This window comes from Ursus arctos, unplaced genomic scaffold, assembly GCF_023065955.2.
Source record: "Ursus arctos isolate Adak ecotype North America unplaced genomic scaffold, UrsArc2.0 scaffold_6, whole genome shotgun sequence".
Lineage (NCBI taxonomy): Eukaryota > Metazoa > Chordata > Mammalia > Carnivora > Ursidae > Ursus > Ursus arctos.
In genome coordinates this window covers 81,778,842-81,806,552 of record NW_026623078.1, presented here as the reverse complement: position 1 = coordinate 81,806,552, position 27,711 = coordinate 81,778,842, and the positions used below count along the sequence as shown (strand labels likewise).

The 27,711-nt window shown below is 43.0% G+C and overlaps 1 long non-coding RNA gene and 1 other non-coding gene across 2 annotated transcripts in view; one reads left to right on the top strand and one right to left on the bottom strand.

Moving 5' to 3' along the window:
• LOC125281072 (uncharacterized) overlaps positions 1 to 27,711 on the top strand; it is a 197,979-nt gene that overhangs the window by 66,074 nt on the left and 104,194 nt on the right. The gene's annotated exons all lie outside the window — the stretch shown is intronic.
• LOC113253085 (U6 spliceosomal RNA) lies at positions 8,307 to 8,413 on the bottom strand. Its single transcript, XR_003315226.1, has one exon. It is a non-coding gene; the product is annotated as a U6 spliceosomal RNA (small nuclear RNA).

Sequence of the window (27,711 nt, the reverse complement as noted above, 5' to 3'; positions counted from 1 at the left end):
ATAATTCTCCATTCCGAGGCCCCTCATTCTCTGTAATCACTCTGACCTGGCAAAGTCCTGAGTACATTATAACTAAGGAAATCACGTACTGCTTTTGGTACCTGAGGTGAACTATGCATGCTAAAGAGTAAGAAACCACTTTTGTGGTGAATAATCTCTAGCTCAGTGGCAGCTCCGAACTGGGGGACCCCAGGTCTTGCCATGACTCTGGAATTGACCGGTAGTCCTCGTTCTCGGGAAGCAGCTTGACTTCTCTGGGTCCTTCTTGTCTTATCTAAATGTAAAGCAATAGGACTTAATGATTTCAAGTTACATTCCAGTCATATAAGCCCTACTGTGAGTCTTTCCTTTGACCATCTACTCTGGCAATGTAGGCTTCCCAGGGATGCGTGTGCTTACGTGAAACTGTGCAGGAATTTGAAGTGGAAAATGTTTATTTGTTATTTTATTTTATTTAGAGAGGAAAAGGGGGGGAGAGGTGAGAAAGGAAGAGAGAGAATCTTAGGCAGACTCCAGGCCCAGTGCAGAGCCAGTCAAAGGGCTCAATCTCACAACGCTGAGATCTTGACCTGAGCCAAAATCAAGAGTTGGATGCTTAACCCACTGAGTCACCCAGGTGCCCCTGAAATGGAATGTGTTTAAACGTTGGGTGTATCCCACTTGGTTGCTGCACTTCCTTTCAAACAGCAACGCTCTGCAATCTACACGGGCACTAACAATGCTTCATTGGTGTGGTCTATATTGTTTCTGCCCACTCAGGGTTATTCCCCTAGCCTTCCATGTATAAACCTGGGGAGCGGCCCGCATCCTGAGCATTTCCCCAAATAATCCACACGCAGGAGGGACCACATCACATGCTGTGGCTTCTCACTCACACTGTCTCCTCTCTCCTTACTCTACTTCATTGGGCATTTCCTTCATGCTAGCCAAACCCTAAGGGTGTGCCCTTTGACCTCCCAGCTGCACCCTGTGTGGCCGGTGCCTCCCACCCTGGCTCAGATTGTAACTCCTGTGGGGAGAGAAATATTCTGCCTTCCTGGCCGTCTGTAATGGCTGTCCAAAACAGCAACTGCAAAACAACAGCAACGGACGTTCTCTGTCTTGGTATAGTAGAGATGATCAGACAAGGATGGCGTTGTTTCCCTTGCTTACATTAAGAAACAAAGTGAGTCAGAGTGAACTGTAAACAAATCACAACGTGAAAGTTACCAGAATTGCTGTCAGTATTCAGGGTAGGAAAAAAAAACCCCAAACCCTTCATTTTTCTTTTCTTTTCTTTTTTTCCTTTTCCTTTTTTCTTTTCTTTTCTTTTTCTTTTCTTTCTTCCTTTTCTTTCTTTCTTTCTTTCTTTCTTTCTTTCTTTCTTTTTCTTTTTTTCTTTCTTTCTTTCTTGTTCATTTAAAAATTGATTATTTGAGAGAGAGAGAGAAAGAACAAGCAGGAGGGGCAGAGGGAGAGAGAGAATCTCAAGCAGACTCCTTGCTGAGCTCAGAGTCTGACACTGGGCTCGATACCATGACCCCATGAGCAAGACCTGAGCCAAAACCAAGACTCAGTCGCTCAACTGACTGAGCCACCCAGGTGCCCCAAACCCTTATTTTTTCTTGAAATCATCATGAAGGTGAACTATAGATCATGGTCATAGTTGAGTTGAACCTTTGAAGGAAAAACAGAACAAGGTTCTTAGCTACTATATCAATGCATATTTCACACAGATTTTTAATTGTTAAATTATCTGTCAGAATCTCCAACTAGTTCTTGTACTTCTTAAGGGCAGGGATCATGTAAGCGTATGCCAAAATGTGTTTGCTTAATGAGTAACAATCTTTGCATGAGTTCCATCCTGTTTTTTAATCAGCAGTTTTTACTGGTGACTGAAGCCCCAAAATCTCCAGGAGGGGTAGCAGGCACCTCCCTTTCATAGTTAGATAAGCTAATATTTGGAGGGATCGAGTGACTTGCCCTGTGTCATGCAGCTGACACATGACAGACACACATTTCACTGTTGCCAGCCAGCTCACAATCCCTGCTTTCACGGACACACATCTCAGGCTGCTTGGTTGCGGTCTCCTAGGCAGGACTCTGGGCAAGGATTCAGACTGAGAATTGCCAAACTGCATTCAACAACACGGCTCTTGACCATGCATGAGCTGGTATTTAATAACACACAGGCCGGCCATCCTGCCTGTGATGAACTGTGGTTTATCTGAATACCCTTGAGACAGTATATTCAGGAGGTCTAAGAGACAGCCCTGCATGGGTAAAAGGATGCCAGAGTTTTTCCTGAGGAACCTACAGGAACTCCTTGCATGGCCCTTAACTAATCCTGCTACCTGGGCAAGTTAGAGGACCTCTCCCATGACAAGCTCCTCTCCTTTGATTTAAGGAAAGAGATACCTGGCATTTGATGAGAGGGGAGGTGCTGACAAGATGAGCGTACGGGTCAGCCTCAGACGCGATAGTGAAATAAAACATATAGACGCATATAGATGGTGCTTTTTTGTATACGGTGCCATTCCGAGTGCTTAATGTGTGTGAATACACGTAATCCTCTTAACTCCATAAACATGTAACAGAACACCCATCTTCCTCCCATGGAACTTTGAGAATCAGAGAGAAGTGATTGGGTCCATGTTAAAAGGCTAATAAGTGGCAAAGCCAGGATCTGATCCCAGAGCAGACAGAGCTGACTCCGGATAAACAGAAAAACATCCTGAGGCTTTAAACTATTCCTACTCTCTGTGATTGGATGAAAGGAACAGACCAGGTCAGACTATTTTGCTGGATTCTGCCACATCTGTAAGAGAGCTACTTTGAGTGGAGCTCAGTCTCTAGAACTCTGTTGTAAATGACGGGGAGAGGGTGAGCCATGGCAAGCCTTGTCACAGCTCAAGGTCTTTCATGGAGGAGTTACATTGAGCCTCGTGTCATTCATTGCCCTGGTAGAACACACCCCACACTTGGTAGACACTCAGGGGAGGTGCTGTGCACGGCAGCTAAGTCCACAGACTCCAGCTGCATCCAGTCCCCATCCTCTCTCTAGGTGTGTGACCATGCAGACCGATTAATTTCCCTCCAGCTCGGCTTACTCAACTTCAAATGGTAATGATAACTTGCCAACCTTTTTAATTCATTATGACGATTAAATGATTTATAAAAAGAAAAAAATATATATACACACAGCAGTACTTCAGATACCCATGTATAACTCTCGTGTCTCCCCTGTGCCTTCTCTTCTCCAAGTTAAGTATCCCCAGGTCCATCATCTGGAACTGTTTCTAGATTGTTCGGCATGCCGGTTGATCTCCTCTGGACATGGTCCAGATGGCCAATGGCCTCTTCAAGTTTAGCAACCAGAGCTGAACAGTTCCTTAAGCAAAACTTTATGCATCCCCCTGTCTCTGCCAGCTGCCCTGTGTGGCAGAGTGATAAACAAAACTTACTGCCCTTACAGGTAAGAGTAAAGCTTTGGTGACTTTGGATGTGAGGTTTCATGAGATTTCACTTCAGCCTCTCAGAAAGAAAATCGAGTGCTTTTCTCTCCTTCAACTACTTCCTTCCATGATCAAAAAGCAGAAATTCCGGGTAACCAGGGTGGCTCAGTCAGTTAAGCGTCTGCCTTTGGCTCAGCTCATGATCTCAGGGTCCTGGGATCGAGCCCTGCATCGGGGGTCCCCACGCTCAGCAGGGAGTCTACTACTCCCTCCCCTCTGCCCCCACCCTGCTCATGCTCTCTCTCTCAAATAAATAAAAATAAAAATGAATCTTTAAAAAAAAGTAGAAATTCTGTACGCCATCAAAATGAAGTACTTGGATTCTCAATTAGTCCACACTCAGTTTTCAAGAGTAAGAAAAAATATTTTAAAGTTGCTTTTCCATATGGCTCTCTTTCATGGTAATCCTCTCCTCTGAATAAATTAGCATTTTCTCAGATTGTAGGAGCTGCAGGTGGACCTGGACTCTCTGGCTTGGAAAGAAGCAATGTTGCCTTATTCCTTAAAGCATCAAGCAGAAAAGTAGGATGGTCTATGAAAAAGAGGCTCGAAAAATGGGATTCTAGACTTTACATTCACTAGACCAGCTAAAGGGTGATCTAGTCTAGCTCAGAGGGTGGGAGTGTTTATTGAGGGTGGGGCCAAAACTCTAGTGAGTAATCAGTGGACTGTGCTGAGTTTACCTTCTGCATGCAAATCCGGGGCCCTGGGTTGGGTGAACAGCTGGTAGGGAGGGTGGATTCCCTTACATGGGATGCTGGACTATTTTGGATGATAAGAAAGAATTTTTGAGACTGTGGAGTCTGAGGCTTCTAATATTCATCCCAGTTAGTACTGTCAGATAAAATAGAGGACACCCCATAAAATTTGAATTTGAGATGAACACATATTTGATGAATATATTTGAATAAGTGTTTCCCAAATATTGAATGGGAAATACTTAAACAAAAAAGTCGTCATTTACATGAAATTCACATTTAACTGGGTGGTATGTATTTTTATTTGCCACCCTGGCAACCCTAATTTCAGGGGAAGTACACAAATGTGGTAGACATCGTGGATCTGAGCTCTCAAGAATGGGGAAGTGTCAAATAACTGCCTTTTCTATAAAATTGAGAGTTAAAGGGATAGCATCAGATGGACGTAAATGAGGATAATATACCTTAAGGCATGTGAACATTTAAAGCTTTGGCCACTTTACAGGTAATCTAGGAAAGAGACAGGTAGACAGACAGACACGAGCTGGGTTTGCAGTGGTTGTCTGAATTCGCAAAAACAATTCCTGGGACAGGGAATCGAGACAAGTGATTTACTTGGAAGGTGACCCTGGAGACATCGGTAGGAAAGAAGTGATAGCAGGTAGAGGTGAAAGCTGGTGCCGGCGCTCACGAGCAGGGGCTCTGGGTGGGCTGCAGAGTCAGTCCTGTCGGAATCTGTGGGAGGTAGTGTCAAAGATGTCTAAACCCCAGAGTCCGTCCATAAATGTGTGCACGCACACACACATGCACACACATGCACATACATGCGCACACACACACACACACACACACACACTCACAGGAATATTACTCAGCCATAAAAAAGAATGAAATCTTGTCATTTGCAACAGCGTAGATGTGTCTAGAGGGTATAATGCAGACAAATACTATATGATTTCAATCCTATGTGGAATTTAAGAAACAGAACAAACAAAAAATCAGACTCTTAAGTACAGAAAACTGGTGGTTGCCAGAGGGGAGGTGGGTGGAGTGGGAAATGGGGAAATAGATAAAGGGGATTAAGACTACACTGATGAGCCCTGAGAAATGTATGGAAGTGTTGAATTAGTCTATTGTATACCCGAAACTCATATAACACTGTATGCTAATTATACTTCATTAAAAAAATAATAATAAAGCTCAGAATCATCCCAGCTTGTTAGGACTGGCTGAGTGCTGTCCCGGGAGCTGTCCCTCTGGCACCGCCAAGTCACTGGTACCCAGTGAGGGAAAGCCCCACGTGGAAGGTGATAGGTGCTTACATTAGGCACCTTCAGAAGTCCAGGATGATATTTGCTGAAGAGCCATAGGTTGGGCATTCACGGAAGCTGCCACAATGTGTCTATCAATCAATATATAGAAATAGAGGTCAAACCTACTATAAATTTTATGTTATATTTAGATACATAGTCAGACCATATCTGTATGGTTTCCAGTTGTTTGTCATCTTGGTTCGTCTTTGTACTATTTTGTCTGACCTCACCAACCCCGCAAGAAACCCCACACTTGTAGGTCTCATTATGTCCCCTGTGGGCTCATGCTCTCCAGATTCTCTCCACGATTAGTCCCGGGACCAGCACTCACCATGCATGGCCTTGCCCTGCTGCATCTCTACCCACGAAGGCTAACTCATTCTTTCTCCGGTTTTCAGATTTCTGTACTACTCTTGTATTTCTCATCGAACACCCAGGAGTCAAGCTTTAGTCCATTAGTTGTTAATGGGTCTTACCCTGAATACTTTACTGTAAGAAAGTCACACTCGGGGAAAAGTGACCAGTATGAGGTTATGGGAAAGACCAAAAGTGGAACTATTTTTAAATTCCAATAAGAAGTCCAAAAAATAGAAATACTAGTGATCCATCAAGACATGGATATAATTTAAAGCCCTTGGGTTAATTTCTGTCACCACACATTCTGTGAGTCTAGCAACTGCATCTCTATAATTCAGCTCTCAGAGAAAGTCTGTAATAGACTATTTATGAAAGGGGCCGAGTCATACCCCAAGGGCAGCCGTGAAACTCCACAGTGTCTGTGAAGAATTACCTTTCACAGATATACGTGGGGCTCCAATGGGTCACAGCCTCTATCATTAGAGCTACCAACATGGTTTTATAGAGGTGATATTTTTAATTTGAAAGGGAAACATTTGCTCCCTGTAAGAAACAGCTAACTGTACCACACCAAATACAATGGATTCCTTTCTTTTAAACTTCTCTGTCTTTGATTCCTTGACTGCTACCAATGGGGAGGGATTTGGTGCTGTTTTCTGGGGGGGAGGGCTTTGGGCATGCACGGTAACTTCTGGTGAAGCAACATGGTCACAGAGCAGAGCCCCAAGAGGGAGACTACTCTATCTGAGCCACGCCTGCGACCTGAACACCGGGATGCGCTTGCCGTCCGCTGTGGGGCCCGGGCGTAAGTCCGCGAATGCCTGCTAGGTCTCCGTGCTGACAGCCTTGTGAGGCTCTGTGTGTTGCCACCGTGTCTGGCTTTTCTAACCTGAAGAAGGCCTCTCTATGGACATCCTCCATTTCTTGTCCTCTGTGTCTTCTAGTCGAACGTTCATGGATCCAGCCAATATAAGTACAGGATACCTCCCAAATCGGAATTTCAGATTAACAAGAATACACAACACACACGTTTACAGAATAATATAATACACACAATACACATGTATGTATGTGTGCCTATCACACGTATGTACACATACCCACATTGTGTTTTTGTTTGCTTTTGTTTTAGTTTGAGTATGCTCTGTGAAACACTGGGGACACTGAAAAAGAAAATTGTTGTTTATCTGGAATTCAGATTTTCTTGGTGTTTTATATTTCATCTCACAACCATGTTGTTGTCCCTGCTTGCCTGGGCTGGGATCATTTGCTCAGCCCACGCCCTCACCACAGTCTTGCCCTGAATGCCACTCCAGGTGGACACAGGTCTTGATCTCAGGGTGGCTTCATGCTTCATGGCTATGCTAAGTGGGCACTGTTGAGGACATTCATGGGGGTCAGGCCCCTGGTCCCACCACCGTGTTGACCTCCTTCCAGAACATTCTGAAACATTAGAAGACCCTGAGGAACAGACTGGTCCACCAGGCCTCACTGATTCCTCGCCCTGCCCTTGCTCGTGCATCACAGTCAGAGCACACAGAGGCTTCAACTCCCTTCCGGTCTGGCCCTTCACAAACTTGAAGGGACATTCCATGTCTGAGTACATTTTCCCGAATTCTGTTACGAGCACAAATATCTTCCCCAGCATAGTATTAATTCTATTACTTTTAGTCCGTTTCCAGGTACTCTGTAGTATGTCACTCCCATACCTCTTCCGCTGAGGATGCTCGCTGAGCTCCACGTATGTATGTGCTCTTTCACTAGCTTCCCTTGTCTCGTGTCCTTTTATTACTCCTGTTTGCTCTGAATTTAAGGGGGAGTCTTAATTATCATCATAGTGCTCAGAGTTGTTGCCCTTGCCAGAAAGAATAAAAAAGAATCACTTGTCCAGTGCCCCTTTAGATGTCAAGACTTTTTACTGTGAGATATTATCTCAAATTATTACCAGAAATCTGTGCATGTAGGGAACTTCGCATTTGCAGACTTACATAATTGACAATCAGTAAATTATCCAGATCAAAGCTGGAAACATGAGAATGGTGGGATTCTCCTCATTTACTATGTGCTCTGTAGAACAAAATGTAAAGTGCAAATAGAATTTTCTTTTTTCTGAGGCGCCTGGGTGGCTCAGTCATTAAGCATCTGCCTTCGGCTCAGGTCATGATCCCGGGATCCTGGGATCGAGCCCCGCATCGGGCTCCCTGCTCTGCTGGGAGCCTGTTTCTTCCTCTCCCACTCCCCCTGCTTGTGTTCCCTCTCTCGCTGGCTGTCTCTCTCTCTCCATCAGATAAATAAATAAAATCTTTAAAAAAAAAAAAAAAGAAAAGAAAAAGAAAGAAAGAAATTTATTTTTTCTGTTATCCAGGTGTTTGGATACCTGGATGACTTGCCCTTCACCCCCTTTCTAAATAAATAAATTAATTAGTTAATTAATTTGTTATTTTAAAAATTTGGAACACTTCACAAATTTACGTGTCATCCTTACACAGGAGCCATGCTAATCTTCTCTGTATCGGTCCAATTTTAGTATTTGTGCTGCCAAAGTGAGCACTTGCCCCTTTTTTAAATTTTTCAATTTTTAAAATATTTATTTGTTTATTTGTTATCTGTTTACTTGTTTGTTTATTTAAGTAGGTTCCACACCCAGTGTGAAGCCCCATGCAGGGCTTGTACTCACCACCTTGAGCTCAAGACCTGGGCTGAGATCAAGAGTCAGACACTTAACTGACTGAACCACCCAAGTGCCCCCCAACCCGCCCTTTTTTAAATGAATTATTGGAAATATCCAAATGATTCCCTGAAAATTTCACTTCATACCATGAATTCACATGGTATTGATTAAGTGTAGCTCAGAAATTGTAGCAAAATTCAAGGTGCAATACAGGGCTTCATATGCCTGATTCTTTGTCAAAGGTGGACAGATTAGTGACCAAGTCTTTTACCTACATCCCAGGCACAGAGCTCGACTACATTTCCCAGCATCACTTGCAGTTAGGCAAGGATATGTGATGGGTCATGTGATAAGAGTGTTCAGAGGAATGTGGGCAGTAGGGACACATTTCCATGTCCATCCCATAATGCCATCTCCTATATTGACCTCTGCTGCCTTTCCCCATCCACAGCTGCATGGATAGGACTCGGAATTTTGAGGTTGGAGCAACCACAAGATAAAGACTGAGTCTCTGTTAAAGGAGTCTCCTAGGACAATCTCCTGACCTGGAATACTCACACTGAACACATTATGAGCATCAAATAAAGTTTTATTGAATAAAGGCGTTAATTTTTTAAGAGCAGCTAGCTTTCAAAACTAATGGACGACATTCATTCATTCATTCAGTAAGCCAGTAAGTAGTTCCTGAGATATATGCTGAGTGCTCCCCATGTGTGGCAGAGGCTCCGTAAGTCATATACTTTGGTAAATGAAATACACATACTTATTGCCATGGTGGAGCTTGCAATTTACTAAGGAGAAGGGACAGCAAGGAAAAATTCAGGAAGCATGTACCTTGTGATAAAGGCTATGAAGGAAACAAGTGGGGAAGATTGTTCCTCTGCTAAATATCTGCCTATTTACGGTGGTTATGACTGAATTCTTGGAGGAAGTGATGTGTAGGCTGAGACAGGGTGGATGCAAAGGGCTAGCCATGCAAAGAGTCAGCAAGGAGGGTATCAGGAGTCTGGAACACTAGCGTGCATCGAATTGGTAAAGACATCAGTGGGGAAGGAAGCTCCTATTCCTGACCTGTAGTGAGAAAGCCAGAGAATGGGAAATTAGAAAAGTTGGCAATGCATGGGGTATGTGGGCCATATGGGTCACATAAAGGTATGGAATTTAAGTGCAAACAGGTTTGTTTATACCCTAAAGGAATTTAAGCAGAGGATTGGCTTAAGAGGAGTGATATTTCAAAATATCATTTAAGCTGCTGTGCACAGAATTGATACAATGCAGTGAAAGCAGAGGTGCAGAGGAAAAAGATTGGTGTATTTCAGTACTAATGATAAGAGGTGATGGTGGCTTAGACTGAGTGAGGTGGTAGGAAAGGCGGAGGTAAGTGGGCGAATCCAAGACCTGTTTGGGATGTAGAATCAGCACACTGAATTAAAGATTGTACTTGGGGGTACAAAATAGAGGGGTGTCAAAAAGGCTCTCCGGTTTTATAGTTTGATCACATGGGCCAACACAGATGTTACGACAGGAAGGGCAGAGATCAAGTGAAGACCAGGTTTGAAGACAGGATCGTCTTAAGAGATCAGTTTTGGACTTGTTACGTGTAAGATGGGAGATATATGGAAATAACATAAATGGCCATCAAGGAATGAATGGACAAAGAAAATGTGGCGTATACGTACAATGGGATACTAGTCAAACCTACAGAAGAGGGACATCCGGCCATTTGTGACAACATGGAGGAACCTGGAAGACATTATTCTAAGCCACATTAGCCACACATAGAAGGACAAGTACTACACAATACTGCTCATACAGGGCATTTAAAATAACCAAATTCAGGGGCTCCGGGGTGGCTCAGTCGTTAAGTGTCTGCCTTCAGCTCAGGGCGTGATCCCATGGTCCTGGGATCGAGCCCCGCATCAGGCTCCTCCACTAGGAGCCTGCTTCTTCCTCTCCCACTCCCCCTGCTTATGTTCCCTCTCTCGCTGGCTGTCTCTACCTCTATCAAATAAATAAATAAAATCTTTAAAAATAAATAAATAAAATAACCAAATTCATAGAAGCAGAGAGTAGAATGATAGCTGCCTGGGTCTGGGGGGCAGGGGGAGTAGGGGAAACAGGACGTTATTAGTCAAAGGAGACAAAGTTTCAGTCATACAAGATGAACAAGCGCTTGAGATCTGTTGTACAACACAGTGCCTGTAATTAATAACACCCTACTGTATACTCAGGAATGTAGTAAGAGGGTAGATCTCATGTTAAGTGACCTTCTCACACACATGAAATATTAATAATCAATAAAGAAGGTGGGAGGAAACTGCTGGAGGGTACGGATATGTTTATGGCATAGACTGTGGTGATGGTTTTGTGGAGTCCTATATGTTAAATACGTACAGTTTCTTGTGTGTCAATCACACCTCGATACAATCGTTTTTTAAATTAATAAAAATATATCTTTATACATCCTGAAAAACAAATGAACCCGAGAAGTTCTGTTACACACTAGTGCGTTCCAAATTGCTCACTTCTGTTCTCCAGTTCTAGTCCATTAAAAATGTTAGTAACATCCAGGGGAATACACTTCCCGGGCACTAATTGTGCTGTTAAGGGAAAAGTGAATAGATCTGCTTTAAGGCTGAATTATTGGAATTAAAGAATTCATTAAAATCTCTACATAAGCCCTGTTGGGAGAAGCAGCACACTCTCTTTGCAGTTAGCTCTGTGCAAATCATCCGCTGGAGAGGTAGAGGGGAATTACCTATTTTATGATTCCTGTTGTAAATATCACCCTTGAGTGAAATAAATGGTTTCTTTACCTCCCCCCACCCCCTCCTTTTTCTCCCTGAATGTATCTCTATTTATCTGTCTTTCCCTCTTTGGAGGCTAACAACAAACCGTAATTTATTTCCTTTGTGGTTAACCTACCAGTCCTCTCCACACCATAGGTTTGTTTATTTAACAGACGGCTGATGCACGTACCCTGTGCCACCTTCCTCGATGTGTTCCAAGGGGGAGCTACCTGGAAGCCTCTGTCTGGTCATCCAGGGAGAGAACACACAGCAAAGCAGGGGTGTGAGTGAGAATGCCATTTTAGGGGGCAAGGGGTTGGGGAAGGAACTCAATGGAGCTCAGGCATTTTGCTTGAGTGTCTGAGTCAATAACGCGTCGGTGGACAGAGTGGAAAACGTGAGGACAGAGTGCGCTTTGACCGTTGGGGCATACTGAATTTGAGTGCGCTGAGAAACAATGAGACGGATGTGTCTGTTAGGCAGTTGTGTATTTGGGTCATCTCTCCCTGTGGATAGCCATTTAGCAGCCCAGAGACGATGTCCCTTTGTTCACCATCACCTAGACACGGAAGAGAAAGAGGGAGCACAGAGGCTGTAATGGTGCTAAGCATCTGATTCTGGACCGTCTCTCGTGGTAACCTTCCCAGAGCTTGTGACACGCAGGCTGTGACCTTTATTCCACAGAAGGAACCTGAACTTCAGGAAATGAAGGGACCTGCTCCTTCCAGGACTCATCCTTCAGTCGGGGGATTCCAAAGCTCTAGTTTTCAACTGCACGGAGCAGGGGCCATGGTGTCTTTCCGATGATGGCTGGAGCCTGACTCTTAGGTAACACTTTGATCTTTCGTTGTGCTGCAAATATCTGAGAGGTGTTTGACCTTGTCTTGCATATAAAAGAGGCCCCAGTGCTTGCCAAAGAGATAGATGAATGAGAAATTGGTGGTAAAAAAGATTGTGTGATGTAAAATCACCCTGTCAGGCTACAGAGACCTATAAAGAACGGATTTGAGTATTTCACACTCTCCCTCTGATTGAAAGCCTCCTGCAGACCCATATCAAGAATAGGGCACAAATACTTCAGATGGCCTTCTAGACTCTTCTCAATCTAGCCCAGTGTATCTTTCCAGATTTTCTTCCCACAGTCCCTGTTTTCACTAAAGATTCAGCTGTTTTGTACTCCCATGTTGCCCTCATCTAGTGCTTTCTGTTAACCTTTCGTTAATCATTTTCCCTGGAATATTCTCCCCTAATCATTTAAGATCTAATTCCTATTCCACATTCTATACCAGGTATGTGACTTTTCAACCCTCGGAGCTTCTGAAACGGAGGCAAACTTCAAAATACATACATACATACATACATACATACACACATACATACATACATACACACATACATCACTCCATGCTGAAGCATCTGAAAAGAAAACACAATAGTCATTTTTCCTATATTCAAGTTAACTGGAGTGTTCGTATGGGTCTGGGTGAGGATATCGATGGAGGCTTAGAGACGGACAGATAGGAATGCAAATTCATGCATACACATTACACATTAAATATTCATAGTTATTGTCAGGTAGTGGTGGGAAGGTAGGGCACCTGAGGGAGGAGGGACTTAGCCAACACACCAAAACACCAGCTTTCTCTCTGGGAAAGCATCTATAAAATGCTTTTGAATATGACCAAAAAAAAAAAAAATGGCATACCTAGGGGAACTTCAAGGATTTGCTCTAGCTTAAAGTGTGTTCAAACGTGTGTGTGTGTGTGTGTGTGTGTGTGCTTGAGTGTTCTGTGGGCCCTGAATCCGTGATGAACAATGGAAAGAAATAAGGATGAATTATTAGTGTCTGAATCTTAATGGATTTAGGTAACATCCTAAGGTGATTAGGTTCTGAAGGAACAAATAAATCAAGGCATTTAATACCTGGGACATAGCTTGTGACCTCGTTGGAAAGGCAATGTTTCATTTGGGTTATATTGATCTGGGTTTCAATCCATCATTCTCAGTTACTAGCCATGTGACTTTGGATATTTTATTTAATCCATTAGTCTCTATAAAATAAAATAAAAATGACTGTCTGCTTTGAGGGTTCATAATATAATATACATAAACTTTCTGGAACATAGTGTGTTCTTGATTCGTTTTGATTTTATGTTTAGCACAGTATTTTAGCCATCCTTTTGGTTGATTTTAGGTGTCAACTTGACTAGGGCACAGGGTGTCCAGACTTTGATCAGACTTTATTCTGGGTGTGTCTCTGAGGGTGTTTTGAGGGGAGATTAACATTTGAATCAAGAGACTGAGTCAGGCAGAAGGTCCTTCCTAGTATGGTGGGCCTCATCCAATCAGCTGGAGACCTGAATAGGAGGAAAAGGCTGAGCAAGAGGGAACTCTCTCTTTGACTGAAGGGCATCAATCCTCTCCTCCTTTGGACTTGGATTCAGACTTGAAGTTATATCATTGGCTTTCCTGCTTCTCAGGCCTTCCGACTCCTGCTCGAACCGTCGTGTGGCCTCTCTTGGGTCTCCACGTGTGGACTGTAGATATCGGGACTCCTCAGCCTCCGTAATCACATGAGCCAATTCCTTATTATATATCTCTTGGCAGATAGAGAAAGAGTGAAAGAGATAGAGAGAGAGTGAGGGAGGAGAGAGGTAACACTTGAGGAAGGATTTTTCTTCTTTAAATATGTCATGAAACAGAATAGTGAGGAGCATCTAGCAACTTTAGGATTTCTCTGGCACTTGTGGAAAACAGAGCAGATATGGCAGATCCCGGAGATCTGGCGGCTGCCTGAGCTGGAGCTCTACATGGCAGCAGTGGGTATGTAGCCCTGCAAGTAAATTAGAAATTAAACTAAATCTCGAACGGTTAAATATCTACATATAGATATGTATGAATACTCGTATATATATTCGTATGTATCTACATCTATCTGATCTGTACCTATCTTTCTATCTCTGTATTTATCTATGTATCTATGACTCTGTAGATAGGTGGTCTGCGTCTGTATCTCTGTATGTATGTATCTAACTCTTTATCGATCTCTGTGTCCTGTCTGTCTATCTATCTATCTATCTATCTATCTATCTATCTATCTTGTATTGATTCTGTTTCTCTGGAGAACCTTGACTAATACATCCACTAATTACACAGGAAACAGCCTGTGTCTTAGCTTCTCCCAGAACAGAGTGTATGCAAACACATGTATGCAGATAGTTTATTTCAGAAAGTAATTCCAGGGAATAAAAGTGGGTGATCTGGAAAGAATGAAATAAGATTGCAAGAAAAGCCAAGCCAAGGGTGAAGAATCGAGCTGGCTACTGGTGAATTTTGCTTGGACTCTGTAAGAAACTGCTTTGAACATGCCTCCGAAGGACCTCTGTGAGGCACGGTAGAAGCGGCGCTGGACCCCATGCCCCATTGGTCAGAGACACAGTAGGACTGACAGCCCTGTGTATTTCCTCGTGCTGCACAATGTTGAGTAGTCAAAGTGAGATCAGCATGGTATACTCGACACTGGGATCGTTGGACTACAGTTATGTACTTCTGGTTAATGCCATGATGAATGGGGTCAGAAGGAGACAAGATATAAGACATTCTCACCACACCCCATTAGGGTGATGCAAGTTCTGTCCAAAGCAATGTGCTTTAATGGAAGAAGTACCACCTTTTGAATCAAAAGACTTACAAGAGGATCACAATTTGGGGAAATAACAGAGGAAGCATGAAAAATGGGAAGATGCTTCTTCTTTTTTTTTTTTTTTTTAAATTAACGGAGACACAGAACGATCTGATCTGATATTGTTTTCTGGCCACAGGCTTTGTTGTAACTTCCCCTTTCTGCTGGAGGGTCCTGTACTTTTCCTTTCATCTTCAGTCAAGAGGGTGGCTCTCCTGTCATGATGTGTGGTTGTCCATGAGTGAGAGGCTGTGTGGGGTACATGGGATGGAGAGAACTGTCTTCTTCCTGCACCAGGGAGAAGCATCAGGAGCCAGGACACCCAAGAGTTAGGTTTGCTCTGCCACTTGCTAGCTCTGTGATCTTGGTCTACCCTTGTCCCCTCTGAGCCTCTTTTGTAAAAGGGAAGACTCTGATGGACTCTGCCCTCCTGGAGTAAAAACTAAGTCTTGTACCATGGTCATAGAAGTGAAGAGAAACTGTCGCCCTACCCACGCGCCCCTTTATGCTTGCCATGCAATTCTGTCTCGTCCAGATCCTTATCCGCTGCACAAATGAGTCTGGCGAAATGCCTCCTCACTCCTTAATGCAGCCCCTTTCAAGAGGAACGACATTTTCACACATTAAAACAGAAAACACAAATGAGTCATTCTCTCCCTGGTGACCAGACTGTTTATTCAGTAAACATTTTCTCCCTCGAAGCCCTTTTCAGAGCTCCCGCTGTGCGTTGTCATTCAACATCTTATTACATGAAGTCTGTGCAGCCATGACTTTGGACTAATGGGGTTGCAGCCAGTCTATTTTGAGGATGGATTCATTAGATGCTAATTGCACAAAGAGTGTCCAAGTTAATTCCCACCTCTTCCATTTGTCTATTCCTGGACCCTAGACAGTAATAGCTAAAACCCATCCATCTCCATGGTAACAGAGGAAGCCATAAAGAACCAACAGAGCTTGACCATGCTAGGGGGAGACAATCTGTAGGTAGGAAGAAATTGCATTTTAAACAGGGTGAGTGCCAGCTTTCAGAATAGGGTGCCGTGCTCAGACGAGGAGAAGATCTGCAAGGACACTGACATTCACCCCAGGATTTGGTAGCCACTTAAAGGAGCCCCAGGTAGAGGGTTTGGCAGAGAATATGCCAGGCAGGAAAAGCAAGTGATAGGGTAGCCAGTTACATCAGGAACAGTTGCTGAAATGCAGGGGATTCGAGAAAAGAGAGTAAGAAGTAGTTGGGTAGCATGCACTCATTCAGTCAGGATGTCCTAGATATTGTCCGCTGCTTACCCAGTAGAACAGTCTCCAGCCTGGGGATGAAGTCTCGAGTAAGACGGACAGACACACATGGCTCCAGTTCTCAGGAAGCACGCATTCTTTCAGTGCATAAAAGCCAGGACTAAGCTGTCAAGAAAATACACAAAATAATTATCAACCTCAGGAAGTGTTGACAAGCATAGGGACAAGGTTGGCCACGAAATGGAAAAGAGCAGAGGAAGGCATCTGGATTTGAACAGTCAGAGAACACCCCTGTGAGGGAGGACAGACAAGGGCTGAAGGGCTAAGAGCCAGGAAGCTTCCAACGACGGGAGAACTTGCAGTCAGAGGCAAGGGCACGGGTGATGGCTTATGAAACATGTTCTCAGCATCTCCTGGATTTATGTCCACCTCTGCCGTGTTTTCCTTCATCAGACGATGCATGTAACCGAGCTTGAGGGCAAATCAAATCATCTCCAAATTGGAAATGATTTTTGTTCACTGGTCCTCAATGGAGGAGGTCAGGAAATTTGTTTTCACGATGCTTATTGTTGGAAGAGGGCAATACCCCATCACACAGTCTCCTCAAATGATCAGTCATGAGAAAGTTCTGCTCACTCAGATTTCCCTGCCCACAGCATGAAGCGGGAAGAGGGCAGAGTCCCCGAGGAATCTCTTTGGAAAGTACCAGCTGCTGCAGGCATCATGGGGTCGATGGTGCCTGGCCCAGGCCACGGCTGTCCCCACCTCTGCCAGCTGAGCTGCCAGAGCTGTCACCTGACGGTGGGACCTTGGCTTGTCACCCCAGGAGGGGCTTAGCTGCTCCATCCCCATTGCTTCCAGGGGCAGCAGGCCTGACATGTCAGGTGGGGATGGACTGATCAACTCAGCTTCCCTCCTTGTGGCTGGCAGCAGTGGGGAAGAAGAGCAGAAGGGAAAAGGATCTCACAAAAATATCAGGAGAAGTCACATAAAGCTGGCTGACAAGCTAGAAGGGGATAGCAGGGAACACTATGTCGAACAGGCTAGTGGAAGAGAACGTCTGGAAAATTCCTGAGGCGTAGGATGGTGCCCTTGCTAGATTCCATGGACTTTCTGGAGAATGTTGTATGTGAGGGCCAGGTTCATTTAAGGACTCTCAAATTCCTGATGGTGGCCACCAGAAATCCTGACATCCAATTTCTTTCTTCCCACATCCTCATTTCTCTCCTGCCCTAAATCTTTGCTGCAATGTACTGAAAAACTAATTAGGCAGATAAGACAAATGAGTAGTTCTAGGAAAAAAAAAAAAAAGAAAGAAAAAAGAAAAGAAAAAAAAAAGAAGATGTCTTTGGTTTCCCCTGCCTGACAAACAAATAAAAATCTTCAAAAAATAAACAAACTTTCATCACTGGGAGATTGAGGAAATGACTACCACATAAAACGGAACATCCAGAAATAGTATCGATCCATCCAGGGAGGAAAGAAAGGAGGGAAAGCGTGCAGAGCCTGAATCATAATTTTCCTTACGAGGAATATATTGAAATTGGTAGAAAATAAATGGAAACTGACAAATTCTAGAAATATTTCCTTATCTTAGGGCTGAGGCTAAAAGTAGAAGCAGGTAATAGAGGAGAGAAAAGCCCTCCATTTGGGATGCTGTCACTCTGGAATTCTGAGTTCTCTGGTCAGGAAAGAATGAACGCATCCCAGGGAGTGTCACGCCAGGAGCCTCCTGGAGCAGGGGGATGGAGAATCTGCCCACTGTGGGGCACCAGCTCCCCAAATAAGAAAGCTGCTTGTCTGAGGAGCTGGTGGTCAGAAGTCAGGACACGCTGTGGATGTAAACATCCTCACTCCAGCTGCAATTCTTTTCACTCTCTTCTTCTTCAAAAACAAAAACAAAAACAAAAACAAAAACCAACCCAGCATTTGTAAAGGCCTCTGGCCAGGAAATTTTGGGGTAATCCTCCTCCTCTTCCTTCTCCTCTTCCTAAACAAAACCAAAACCAAATCAAACACTCAGGGCAAGAGAAGGCAGAGGAGTAGAAGCGCTTTCCAAATTTGTTTTGAAGTTCCCTTTCACTAGTTGATGGGTTTTTTATAATAGTGGGAGAAAAGAGAGAAGGGGAGAGAGAGAGACAGAGATGCACAGAGAGCGAGCGAGAGAGAGAGATTGAGTCTTGGTATCAAGGACAGGATAATAAAGTGAGCGCTGCACGTAGGCACATCTGAATGACGAGACTGAGGAATACTGCCTATCAGAAATAGAGAACAGGAGAAGCAGCAGTGGCTGGAGAGCTGGTCTGTTAGTGGAAATTGTTCAATAATATAGTGAAAAAAATTTCCTTGAATATGCTACGACCCTAACTTGTTTTTCATCTACCAGAGACCATTGAATAATTGGACTGTCAACACAAATTTGCCATTCAGTCAGAAAGATTAGGATTTAAAGGGAAAATACTAAGGGAAACCCAAGTGATCAGTGAGAGGAATCAGGAAAATCTATTGACGTTATTTTAGAGAACGTCATATTTAACTCATTGCTTTCTCCTTTAAGGAAGTTGTGATAGGGATAGATAGATGATAGATAGATGATAGATAGATAGATAGATAGATAGAGATAAAGATAGATGTAGATTTCATAATGCTGTTGAGTAAACAGTTTGTTTAAGAGAGTGGAAGCCATGTTTTTTGTCCCAACTAGGGTAGGATGTAATGGGGAGCATGAGTGGATGCTTGTTAGGAGAGGGGGACAGAGGTCAAGAAAGCTGATATCAGTCCATTCAGCTGACAGCATCATAATAGCTCGTTCTTGAGAGCTGTAAGAAAACCCCTTCATTGTTTATCCTCTTGGAAGATCCTGCGAGTGGACAAGAGTGAAGTGGATGGTTCTTTGGGGTTTGCATGGAAGCTGATTCCAAGTTCCTAGCTGCCTCCATCTCTGCCTGAGCAATTAAATCCAGAGGACAGCCACTTCCCTCCTTTCCACCTACCAGACCACACAGGCCTCTCATGGGCAGATCCCCATGGGGGGGTCATGGTGGGCAGAGGATTCTGGAAAATCGTATGTGATGCAGAGGGATCTTGCAGGGAGCTGTGGTGGCACTGAGCAGACAGAAACCAGAGTGGTGTTTATCAGAGACATTCTGTAAGATGGGAAACTGAAAACCATCTCAAGTTTTCACAGATGCAGATTAAATAAGTAATTTTGGATGTATAAAATATAGGCATTAAAAGGATAATAGATGTGTAGGGTATGTGTGTGTGTGGTGTCCGAGTTATATTGTCGTCTTAGCTAAGAAGCAGAGCCTTTGGGGCGCCTGGGTGGCGCAGTCGTTAAGCGTCTGCCTTCGGCTCAGGGCGTGATCCTGGCGTTCCGGGATCGAGTCCCACATCGGGCTCCTTGGCTGGGAACCTGCTTCTTCCTCTCCCACTCCCCCTGCTTGTGTTCCCTCTCTCACTGGCTGTCTCTCTGTCACATAAATAAATAAAATTAAAAAAAAAAAAAAAGAAGAAGAAGCAGAGCCTTTGACAAGGATTGGTGTGCAAGGGGGTGATTCATAAGGTGACCTAAACAATTTAAAGAAGCTTTAGTAGGGGAGCGGAGACATGAGACAAGGGAGGGGAGGAAGGTAATTAAAAATGTGCTTCTGAGCAGGTTACTACTCCTCTCAAAGCCCCAGAATCTCGGGAAGACAGACGCACACTGGAGCCATGCTACTTAAGGACCCTTTATTCACCACCTGCTGTGGGCTACTCAGGTGGCAGTCAAGCCCCAACACCCTGCTCCACCCTGCAGGGCGGGCTGCAAATCTGTGATTGCTCAGAAAGTATTTGTCATTGAGGCCACTAAGATGTGTGTAAAGGCAGGGTCACCGCAGAACCCTGATGACTCAGACAGCAGGCAGTGGGTTGCTTTGGTACCTCTGCCTTCAGAAAACAGGGCCCTTTCTTTGGCATAGCTAGACAAGGCCAGAATTTGAACGAATTAGGTGAAGATTATTAACTTGGTAAAATATTGGCTTACAAAGCTCTTCCAAGAATTTTGCCATTTCTGTTTTAGGTGTAATAATTTCGCTTGACTTTTTTGTCTTTTTAGTAAAAAATAATTGAAGCTTATTTTTTTTCCAAATTATTTTCTAGTTAGAACTGTGCTTCTTGGTAGATTTTAAGTCTACCTACAATCCATTTCTTTGGCAAAAGGGTGGTTGGGCTGCCAACCATTCATTTAAAAGGCAGGAGCCTGCAAATTTAAGGAGAACATTGAGAAGGTAGGAGAAACCCTGAGAGCCTTGAACAATAGGAAATTTAATGGGATATTCTCTGTAAAACAATACAGGAAACCTATCTTTCTGTCCCGGATTTTCCACCAATCTGGTCTGAGATATTGGGGAATTCACATTCATTTTCTTGTTTTAGTATTTTCCAATTGTGTCACTGAATGAGTAGAATGGAGTGTCGGATTCGCCTCTGGGGCTCGTTGGTGACTCGGGCACAGCCAATTCCAGAGATGGGGAAGAGGATCGAGGGACACAAGTTCTGAAACTCTGGCTCTTATTCAACCAGATCAAAATCCATTTTTAATATATTTTTTCTGTTGAGACTCTAGATGATAATTTGTTAATGAGTGCTCCATAGCCAGAAACATATTGAAAATCCATTAGCCTAAACAATTTTAAACATCCTTTCTACACTAATATATTCACAGACCAAAAAGAGATACGGTGAAGATCATAGGTGAAATTTACCTCTTCATTTTAATTTCAGTGTAAATTTCATTTTGAGTAAATGGGAGATCTTCATCCTTACAGCAGCCTTTCTCTTTCGTTCCATCTTTTGTTTTACGTTTGTGAAAACCCTTCCTCCAGTTTACTATGTCAGTGGCATGCTCTGGATATGATGTAGACGGATTATTGTTTTAGAAAAGTCTGTAAGCAATTACAATCTACAATTTATGTCATACCTTAAATGGTGGTAACTGTGATTCATTTTAGAAATAGCTGTTATAATCGAACCATTAAAATTCCATAACAAACTACTATTCATAACCATTAAACTGAAACACTGCGTGTTTTGAAGATTTTTTTTTAATAGTGAGAATTGTTCTGTTAGCTCTTGGCTTTCTTGAAAGAACTTTAAGCCTCTTGGTGACAGGTTCCAACAGAGACCAGTTTCTCTAAGGTTTTAGCTTAATCAAACATTTGTTAATGAAAATTAATGACAAGGGTATAACTTTCTTAATTCTAAAATTCTTGTTGAAGACATAAAAGATGTGCAAAAATACATACTATTATTTAAAATAAATTGACAAAAGATAATTAGGCCAAGACGTTTAATCAACTAATGCAAGGAAAAGTCCAGACTTGCCAACAGAAATAGAATTACTGACTGACGCAATTACATGATGGAGCAAACGCAAGACTCAACCAGTAGACCAGTTGTCTACCCTACATTAATGATTTTCTGTCTAACCTTGGAGGAACACTTAATGTCCCTGGGTCCCAGGTCTTTCATCGATATACTGAACGGGTTAGACTACATGTTCTAGGAGATATTTCTGTATTTAAAGGCATAGGCTTGTAATGAGATAACCATGATACTAATTTTAAAAAAATGGTAGTTACTACAACCTCAAAAGTGAATCAAATCTTATCTTGTCCATGTTGTATCAAAAATCCCTGCAATGTTTCCTTAACTTTCTGCATAAATACTAAACTCCTTACTGGACATGAATAGCTTCCCACAGGTAAGGGGAGTTAGGGAGAGGGATCTTTGTGTTTGGATACGAATCTTTTTAAGAGTCATGAGTCCAATGAATAGACCCCTTATATTCTGTAGTCTTCAGTCTGTCATCTGAATAGTGGAGAAAATCATGCCGTGTTTGAAGACGTTTTGTGAGGAATAAAATTGATAATATAACGTAACTTTCATGGTGTAGGTGTTCAATAACTAGTAGCTGTTTATTGTATAGTTACAAGGATAATAGTATAAGAAACTATTTCATAACATAAGAATAATAGAGAAATTTCACATATAATAATCATTATCATCATTGAAGTTATTTAATGGTTTAGCAATATTATTTAACAAGGCACATTGTCTGAAGTTGATAAAAAACAAAACTGAAATGTCTTAGATACGATGAGAAATTTGTTAGCTCTTGTCATGGCAAAGGGCAAGACACAGCAAGAGACAATTTGATCAAAGGGCTCACTACCACTTGCAATAATTAATCCATGTCTCATCTTTGCATCATTCCTTTCATTGGCTTTGTCTTCTCCTACTGCTTTTGCCACTTGGTAGGGACTTGGCCACTTCTAGCTTCCAGGCTCAAGTCTTTAAGGTTTATAGCTAGAAAGAAAGAAATGAAGTTTCTTTTTTTAAAGAAAGATTTTATTTATTTATTTGAGAGAGAAAGACAGCACAAGTGGGGGGAAGGATAGAGGGAGAGAATCTTCAAGCCAGTTCCCTGCTGAGCACAGAGCCCAGCACAAGGCTCAATCCCACCACCCATGAGACCATGACCTGAGCTGAAAACAAGAGTAGGACACTTAACTGACTGAGCCAACCAGGCGCCCCAGAAATGAAGTATCTTATGCTTAGGTACAATGGGAATCATTCTGGAGAAGAACTCAGATGAGCCATGCTTGGGTCATATATCCATCAAAGTCATTGTGGCCACGGAGTGGACACACTGATTAGCCACACAGGAGCCACCTGCCCATTTGCCATCTTCAACCCAGTGCTGTAGCCAGAGAAGCAGGGACTCCCTTATATCTTAGAGATTGAGGATGCTGATTTGTATTTTTATCCTCAGAAGTGAAGTTGGCATCTATCAAGCCATTGAGTGCGTGGCCATGAGCCCACAAGTATTTCTGTGTGTCCACCAAGCCTGTTCAACACTGAGCAGCCTATGTCAAAGTAGCACCAAATCCGCTCCTCCCGGGTGTTTTATTTTTCTGCATCACTCCATCCTTAAGACCCACTGTGACTCAGTCTCAGCTAGACTAGATCATGGTTTCCTTTAGCCTTTTGCAGATGGTACTGATGGATTGGGAATAGATGCGGAGCATCTCAGTCGGGGAGCATAGCACCCTGGGCGCAAGGATGGCAGTCCTAGGCTGGCTCCTGCCTCATCACAGGACCTCAGGGTCATTTCATCTTTCTGATTGTTAGTTTACATATCTATGGAAGGACAAGTCTCCAATATAGGGTCTCTCCAACTCTGTTTTCTCTAAATTTACCTCTATTTTGATGTCTGAATCAAATGTACATTTGAGTGTTTTTCATTAGCATGTATTTTTCTGACATCATCCTTTTTCTCATTGAGATATCTACTTTCTTTCTCCCTTTTAAAAAATTAAGTGTATTTCCTCTTTAAAAATGCGTATTTCCTCTTTAAAAAATGGGCCCAATATCTGAGCCACTATGAAGCCACCATCAACTACCATTATTTCCTGGGAAAGTCTTTCAATTTTCTGTCTGAACTCCTGGATCTTATGTGGGATAAATTCAGATGCTTCTTTTTCAGATTTTATTAATTCACTCTTTGTGGCCTTGCTTCTTTTCCTCTCTTTGTCCTACCATCTCTTAAAATGGTCTTTAAAATGTTCAGTTTTCCAGTAACTGTTCTGTTTTTTACTATTCTCTTAGAATTCAGAATTCACAAACCCATGGACATAGGATTGTTAGATATCTTGTGTTTCTACTCTAGATGGATACCTAGAAATTTAAGCCTAGAAGGCATTCCTATAGTTTATATCTATACTTTTGTAAGATACTTTCTTTGTTAGAGAGATTTCTTTAAAGTATTGGAAGTTAGTCCATATTCCTTTTTTACAGATACTCTAATTCTATATATGTGCCAGAGAAAACCATTTATGAAATGAGAGAGAGAGCGAGAGAGCGTGAGCCTGGGGTGGGGGGGAAGGAGAGAGAGAGAGTTAGAAATTGTAATACAAATTCAGTGATTTTCTGTTTACTTTTTCTTAACTTCCACCAAATTTTAAACTTCCTGGAAGCAGAGACTGTGCCTAATTTATTCATGATTATTTCTCCAGAGCCCAGCAGAGCCAGACATGTAGGGGACACTCAACAAATAAATATCAGAAGAGAGAAAACATAGTATCACTCTTTAGTACATGTTACGGTACAAATACAGTGCTTTCCTGTAGTCTAATATTTAACTACCATTTACTGGGGTTCTTTTCAGTATTGCTTATCACTGTGAAGACACGAAAAGATAGCCCTTGATTTCTAGGAGCTTAAAGAGCTGCTAGAGAGATTAGAGGTTTTGGTCATAACACTTTGTAGCTTATTTTACTCTGTGACAAATGTCCTCTTCCCTGCCCCATGCTGGCTTCACAGTCCCATCCTCCCCACCTGCTCAGTGGCTGGTGGGCTAATAACTGTCCTGCAATGTCGTGGGGAGCTGTCTCAGTGGGCTGGCCAGATTATGTGGCTGGTGAGAACTGGAAGCCATTGGATGCCATTGCTTTTACTCATCTCATCCTCATCGTGATCATTACAACAGTGATAGTGATAGCTAATATTTTTCAAATTTACTTTGTGCCAGGTACTGACGGAATAGTTTTATTTCATTCCACGCAGCCCTTTGAGGTGTTTACTATCACATCCCAGATGATAAAAACACACTGAGGAGCATAAAGAGAAACCAAGTACCTTGCTTAAGGTCACATGACCAAAAGAGAACCCAATTGCGAAGCCATGCACCTGGACTTTACAGTGGTCTGCATGCTGCTCCGGAAGAGTTACAGGGATGCTTAGAAATCAGTGGGCATTGACTGTATGCCAAACCTTGCTCTGCCTGTTGTCTTATTTAATCCCGGTAAGGACCCCACAAGGCAAGTATTTGGTTACCATTTGCAAACGAGCAAGCAGAGGCACACGGAAGAGGTTGCACAGCAGTCCCACACCCACACAGCTGGTTAGCGGAAGAAGGGGGTGGATGACCTTGGAGAGGGTGACTCATACACACACTGCTATGCAGCCTTCTGACCCCAAAATCACGCTGTTTAACAGGCAGTGACTGTCTACTCCATGTGAGTCGCTCCACTTAATTCTCATAAAAGCCCTACGTCACCAGTGCTACTAGCCCTGTTTTGCACAGAGATAAGAAAAGCTCACATGAGTTTGCAGAAATAATAAGTGGCAGAGCTTGGATTTGAACCCCGACAACCTGACCCAGAGACCAAGCTGGGAACTGCTGTGCTGAATCATCTCTTCGATCTGGGGACTGGAAGGGCGCATGTCAATACCAGGAAGAGAGGCTGGATCCACTAAGATGATGAACACCCCTATGAGGTGGCCACTCAGGGGTCACAGGCTGGGTTACGGTGCGTGGCTAGAGTCACCGTCTAACACAGCATGTGCACTCGAACCGTCCCATTGCAGAGTGTACTGCCCAGGGCTGCTCCAGCACAGCCCCCACTCCAACAGCCCGAATGCTGGTTCTAGCACTTCGCATGCCTGTTCTTCCCCACGAACTCCTACTTAGACTTGGCTCCTTCCCTGAACACTTGTCTGACCCCAGCAACACCGCTTATGTGTTATCTCCTACAGTGACCCGCAAGAAGGAGCCTGTCAATTACCAACCTCCAGACTTATGATGTTTCCCTTACTTTCCTCCCTCCCGCCTTCTCTCCTTCTTTCCTTCCTTTCTTTGTTCCTTCGTTCATGCCTTCCTTCCTTCCTCTCACTCTCTTGCTCTCTTTCTCTTTTTCTCTCGATTCTTCAGAAAGAAAGAGAAGGTCTTCTTAGAAATGAATAGATGATGATGTCCCCCTGCAGTTTTCTTCCCTTCCAGTGAGAGACCCTGTCTCAATAATTGCAGAAGGTTTCTTTTGAGCATCAAGAAATGCACACGCACACACACACACACACACACACACACAGGCACACATACAGAGATATGCACACACACTCTGAGCTTTTATTTAGTAATACAGAAAGTATTTATATTGCATTAAATAATGTCTTCCTCGAAGCCTTGTGTGACACCAAGAACAAACATACTATCTCCGTTCCGTTCCTGGAATCTGAGATTCAGCGTAATTAACGGTAACTCTTGGAGTGATGCAGACAGCAGGTGGCTCATTTGAGATCAGTAGCTGGAATGTCCTCTGCCAGGTCCAGTGTCCTTCATGCTGTACCCAGTCACCTTGAGAGCCATCCCAGGACAACACAAGGACAGGGGGAGTACACTCTGCTGCGGTTTCCAGACAGCCCCTGCCCCCAAATTTATTATATCCCTAATTACTTACATCTGTGGTATCAGGATGATTTTAAATCAAAGTCTAGAAAGTTGCTTTATCTCTCATTGTGGAAACTGTTTCTGTATTTAAAACCTACCGAATTCAAATTGTAACAATTTTTTTTCTTTTTGTATTTCGATCAAAATGATTTAGAATAATAGGCACAAATGTATTCAAATCAAACTATTTCTATTCTCCTGATAAAGTTGGGAAATATTTTAATAAAGCATGAAGGATAAACTGAACCATAACGGAGTGAAGAATTAATTTGCTAGTAACCATGTCAATTTTACTAACGTGCATATTTGAATGAGGATAGGAAATGCCTTTTGGAGAGAGACATGTGTACTGTAAAAAAACCTCTCGTTGAATTACAATTAACACTATAAAATGTGGCAGGCTGAAAAGTTGGGAATAATAAAATATGATAGCAGCACTGACTTCCTTGATATCACAGAGTGTGAAGGAGCCAGCGAGAGAGAAAGGAAATCCTATTTTATGGGCACTTCTCAAAGTGTACCTGTCTTAACTGTATCTTCTATCACATGAGCTGGTCCTGTTTTTGGATCACCTGCTGAGTTGCTGTTTTGAGTGTCTCCTAAAATGGAAACTTTCAAGGTATAGCAGGAAAAGGGACACTAACATAAAAAAAAAAAAAAATCAAGACTAAAATGTAATGCTTCAGATAAATCCCAAGTCTTAACTCCTTATGTGAATTACCTCCGTACACTTCTAAAAGGATCAGGATTTGCATCAGGCAAGAACGAGGTGATTGGAGGGAGTAACTCTTGACAGAGCTAGTATTTTTGATCCTGACAAACGTCTATACCCATCAGAAAATAGACATTGTTTATAAATAATTCATGGGACGTGATGGATATAAGCATTACTATGAACGTGTGCTTCTACCCAGTGTATGTATTGTTTTCTTTGATTTCCCCCAAGATCATGTAAACTGAATTAAATGTGTTCAAGGCTACTTGAATCCATGCCACCTGAGTGTCTTGACTTGGGACGTAGGATGTCCTGACTTTTCTCAAAGAGAATTGGGTACTTTATTGAGATCTACCGGTACCATCGGGGTTCACGTGGGTGGGAATAACACATGGGACTGACTGAGGGTCATACCTCGGTGTTCATGCTGGGCTGAATCCCACCTCCGCCCTTTTAACACCTCCTCCTCACGGCCATGATCAG